This window comes from Schistocerca piceifrons, unplaced genomic scaffold (genome assembly GCF_021461385.2).
Source record: "Schistocerca piceifrons isolate TAMUIC-IGC-003096 unplaced genomic scaffold, iqSchPice1.1 HiC_scaffold_46, whole genome shotgun sequence".
Lineage (NCBI taxonomy): Eukaryota > Metazoa > Arthropoda > Insecta > Orthoptera > Acrididae > Schistocerca > Schistocerca piceifrons.
In genome coordinates, this window is record NW_025728689.1 from 40,001 (window position 1) to 45,000 (window position 5,000).

Sequence of the window (5,000 nt, forward strand, 5' to 3'; positions counted from 1 at the left end):
GTTTGCATGTATTAGCTCTAGAATTACCACAGTTATCCAAGTAACGTGGGTACGATCTAAGGAACCATAACTGATTTAATGAGCCATTCGCGGTTTCACCTTAATGCGGCTTGTACTGAGACATGCATGGCTTAATCTTTGAGACAAGCATATGACTACTGGCAGGATCAACCAGGGAGCTGCGTCAACTAGAGCTGAGCAGCCGGCCGCCCGGGAGTGTGTCCCGGGGGCCCGCGCGAACACGCAAGCGTCCGCTCAATCATTCTGCAAACAGGAGGAGGCTGAGCTCCCCTGCACAATACACCTCGAAACCCTCTCAGGTCCCGGCGGCGCGCAGCGCCGTCCCAAGTACTTGGTCGGGTTCGAGAGAGGCGCAATCGCCCGGAGTTAGGCGAGTAGACGCTTTCGGTGCGACCACCCGTGCTCCCAACTGAGCTTGCCGCTGCCGACAGAGGCCCGGGAGCGTGCTGTCGTGGCATTGCCGGCGGGAGACAACACGCGCCACCTACGGTGACCGGCAGCTCCAACGCCAGCGCCACAGAAGGACAAAAGCCCCACTTGGGTGCCGAAGCGAACTCTCCCAGCACAGCGCACGCGCCAACACATCCGCACAGCTGCGATACAAACCACCAGCGAGAACCGCTGGGGCGACCGAGCAGCAGACGGCGTCGCGGCGCCGAGCGCCGGGCGGCGGCGCATCCTCAACGCACACAGTCCTCAATCGGACCAGCACACTGAAGATGTCCACCGCGCTTCGCACCGGGCCCGCGAGGACCTACTTTGGCCGCACGGCGCCGCGCGCAGGGTGCGCCGGCGCGCAGCTGCGACGCCTGCCGCGTCCGTCGGCCGGCGCGCCTGCCACTGGCCGCCCCCACCAGCCGGCTGTAGCGCGTGCGCCCACGCACCGCGCGGCCAGCACGCCGGGAGGCGCCCCCTCACCGGCCGGGGACGGTCCCACCCAGCCACCGCCGCGTATCGCTTCACACCCAGATTCCGTTCAGTTTCGTCGGCATGGTGGGTATCGCTGGAACAACCGGTTAGTACCTCAACCTATCGTCGCCATCACCGATTCACCCCTAGCGAGAACAACCGCACCACAACAGGTTACCATTTGTTCATTTGCGTAACTTCACCAGAAAACGCAGGCGTCCATCGCCATTTGCAACTTCAACGATTATTGCATGCCTGTGTCAGGTGTCACGCCACACTACGTCTGCCCACATACACGCAACAAAATGTGCACGCCTAGACAATACGTGGAAGGTGGCCCCCGTACGTATGCGATGTCCATTGCTCGAACGACTGTCAACCGGCCTCTGTAGCATGTCGCAGATATGGAACGCGGTGCACCATGCCATCACGGTGTGTGAGGAGAGACGACTAGGTCCGAATACATCAACAGACAGCTCATGCTGATCGCCATCCACGGCGTCCGTTCCTCCCACACGTCTCTATGGCGTACCACACTGCAATCCAGCTCTCATAGGGAGACGACACGTAGCTGCGTGCACAATATTTGCACTGTATGGTCCGCCGTTTTTGGGCGCAGTCGTTGTGCGGTCACACATGTGCCACGATGTATCATTCAGTACATAAGGACGAATGTGCAGTACAGATTGTGGTTCACGCGTACGACATCAGCGGACAGTTGACACAGGCCGCACCACAACGTAGCCTGAGTACGTCGCATGCGAAGGGCATTGAACATGCAAACTTCTCACCAACCAGCTTGCGAAGGCAGGGGGCAAGGTGGGGACGTGGGGAGGGGCGGCATGTACGTCCTGCTGCCATCCACATTACAGTGTACAGCAGGAGCATGTGGAAAGTGAGCAAGACTTGCAAGGTGTTTAACATGAAGCGATACACAGGGGTGCGGGCAGTGCGAGTAGCGAACTATATTGCGAGGGTTGCGGGTGGGCAACACTACAGTAATTGAACGAGTCGTATAACAATTACAGAGCAGGTTTAGGCGACAACGTGGGTTACGTTAAGGCGACAACATGGGTTAGGTTAAGGCACAACATGGGTTAGGTTAAGGCACAACATGGGTTAGGTTAAGGCACAACATGGGTTAGGTTAAGGCACAACATGGGTTAGGTTAAGGCACAACATGGGTTAGGTTAAGGCACAACATGGGTTAGGTTAAGGCACAACATGGGTTAGGTTAAGGCACAACATGGGTTAGGTTAAGGCACAACATGGGTTAGGTTGAGGCACAACATGGGTTAGGTTAAGGCACAACATGGGTTAGGTTGAGGCACAACATGGGTTAGGTTGAGGCACAACATGGGTTAGGTTGAGGCACAACATGGGTTAGGTTGAGGCACAACATGGGTTAGGTTGAGGTACAACATGGGTTAGGTTAAGGTACAACATGGGTTAGGTTAAGGTACAACATGGGTTAGGTTAAGGTACAACATGGGTTAGGTTAAGGTACAACATGGGTTAGGTTAAGGTACAACATAGGTTAGGTTAAGGTACAACATAGGTTAGGTTAAGGTACAACATAGGTTAGGTTAAGGTACAACATAGGTTAGGTTAAGGTACAACATAGGTTAGGTTAAGGTACAACATAGGTTAGGTTAAGGTACAACATAGGTTAGGTTAGGTTAGGTTAGGTTACACGTTGTTGTACGGAAAGGTGTAGGGGGGGGGGGGGGCGGGGGCGGCAGGTTCGTTGATAGTGATTATAGTAAGTGAATGCTTGTGACATGATCAGATTTGTCACGTCAGGATGCACCTTTGGCTTATTAGAGGCGGCGCTCCAATTCTATGCTTGTGTGAGACCTGTGTCTTTGACTCATGTCATTGTTTGTGCGCTGTGACAGGAGGTACTATTGTGATGTTGGGTGCACCGTTGTATAGGACATGTGTGGGTGTTGGTGCCTGGTCTGCGCAATGGTGGATGTCGAAAGGCTGGGATATTGTATTTTCCGCACGGACCTCCTGGTCTGGTTGTGATAGTGTGGATTGTGTAATGTGGCGGAGAAGATGCACTGGATGTTGTTCCATGCTGGTGCTTACATATTGTATGTGCGCCTGTTAGAAGCAGAGAGTGGTGCGTGATCAGAGTGTCTGGCTGACGTGTGGTTCCCATTTTGGGCAGACTCTTTCAGCATGTATACGGACAGTTGTGTATATTTGCTGTAGTTTGATGGCTCTGCATTGATTACTAATCAGCGCCGTGTGTACGGGTAATCTGGTTCCAGTCCAAAATGTTCCATCTGTGTACATTAGTGACAAAGACTCCCCCCATGCAGTGGGGCTCGGTCTGTTATAACTCTTCCGCGTAATATATTTGCCCCACGTTTTTGCGACTGCGAGTGCGAGTGCAACGCGCATGGGGACCGACATGCTGATGGCTCGGTATCGGACGCCGTACAGTGAGCAACGCGATCGCGTCTCTCGCTCGTAAGTGGTACAGGTCGCGGCTCATGTATACGGACAGCGGGAATGTCGCATATTGGAAATAACTCTTCATGAAACGCAAGTTATAGGGGTGGATTGCACTTTACGAGTGCGGGAAACGTCCGCCGTTCATCCGCTGGAGGTGCGAGTTTGGCGGTTGGGGTGGTGCACGAACGGGTGCGGGTGGCGTCATTGCCGGTCCACGGCTTCGTGCGGCAGAGCCACTGGAGATTGGGTGCTATGGTCGACAGAGGCTGCAGCCTTTGTGGGTGGCGTCGAAAGGCGGCCACTGTGGCGCCATCGCTGTCTTAGTCGGCTTGGCGTCTCATAGATGGCGGTAGCGTCGTTGCAGGAGGTCATGTTGCGGGAGACCTACAGATGGCGGTATGTTTTGTGGTGCGGACGTAGTGTTGTCAGATGCGCATAGATGGCGGTATTGCATGTGGTGTCGCCCTATTTTCATAGATGGCGATACTGTTTTGCCGGCATGGGTGGCGTAGTTCCGTCGGATCCCTGTAGGTGGCAGTGTGCTATGTCTACTGTCGACACCCACGGCACCACTATCTATCTATCTATTTCCTAATACCTCGCCCCCCCCCCCCCGCCCCTACAGACTTATCACCACACACACTAACCGCCCCGGGGACTTGCCAACGACACACCCTATCCCAAGTCTATTTTCTTGCGGAGCATCATGTGTTATTATATTTTATTTCACATCCATCGGTTAGGGGTACTGGCGTTCACCGGACGGCGGCGGTGGACGCCGTGGTACCACGGGACGGCGACAACGTACCAGACCCCGCCGGGCACCGCGACCACCGCACGGCACCCACCCGACGCCGCCGCCTCCACGCGACGCCCCGGCCGGTGGGCCGACATCGACCGTCCGGCACCCACCGCGGCACCCGGCGCCGGCCGCCAAAGCGATACGCTATAGCGCGGCGGTACACACGGCGCCCGGCCGGCCGGCGCCGCCTCCCCGCGCGCACGGCGGCGGCACCCATCGCAGCGCCCACGCCAACCGATACGCCCCAGTCCGCCGCACCCACTGCAGCGCCCTGGGTGCGGCGCGCCCGCCCAGACCGATACGCCCAGAGATGCGACGTGCGGAAACTGAAAGCAAGGGGGGCCCACGCGTACCCCTGCTGGCGACCAGCCCCTGGGGGTCTCGTCTCGCGACAAGACGAATCCCCCAAGCTAGGGCTGAGTCTCAACAGATCGCAGCGTGGCAACTGCTCTACCGAGTACAACACCCCGCCCGGTACCTAAGTCGTCTACAGACGATTCCGAGTCCCGACATCGAAATATAGACACCCATGGTCGACCGGTAGGGGCAGGGCGGCGCCGGGAACAGATCCCAGACAGCGCCGCCCGAGTGCCCCGTCCGGCAAACAAGTAGGGCCCGTACGGCGCGGCGCCACGTGGGTCGACCGCGCCTAGTAAAGTCACGTATTTTCGAGCCTTTCGACCCTCGGGACTCCTTAGCGATATCGTTGCCACAATGGCTAGACGGGATTCGGCCTTAGAGGCGTTCAGGCTTAATCCCACGGATGGTAGCTTCGCACCACCGGCCGCTCGGCCGAGTGCGT

At 57.0% G+C, this 5,000-nt stretch overlaps 1 non-coding gene across 1 annotated transcript in view; it reads right to left on the reverse strand.

Annotated features, from left to right (window-relative positions):
- LOC124752375 overlaps nt 1–178 on the reverse strand; it is a 1,909-nt gene extending 1,731 nt beyond the window's left edge. The window contains exon 1 of the ribosomal RNA XR_007012119.1: nt 1–178. This exon is cut by the window's left edge and continues 1,731 nt beyond it. This is a non-coding gene — a ribosomal RNA (small subunit ribosomal RNA).
- Between the last annotated feature and the right edge of the window lie 4,822 nt (nt 179–5,000).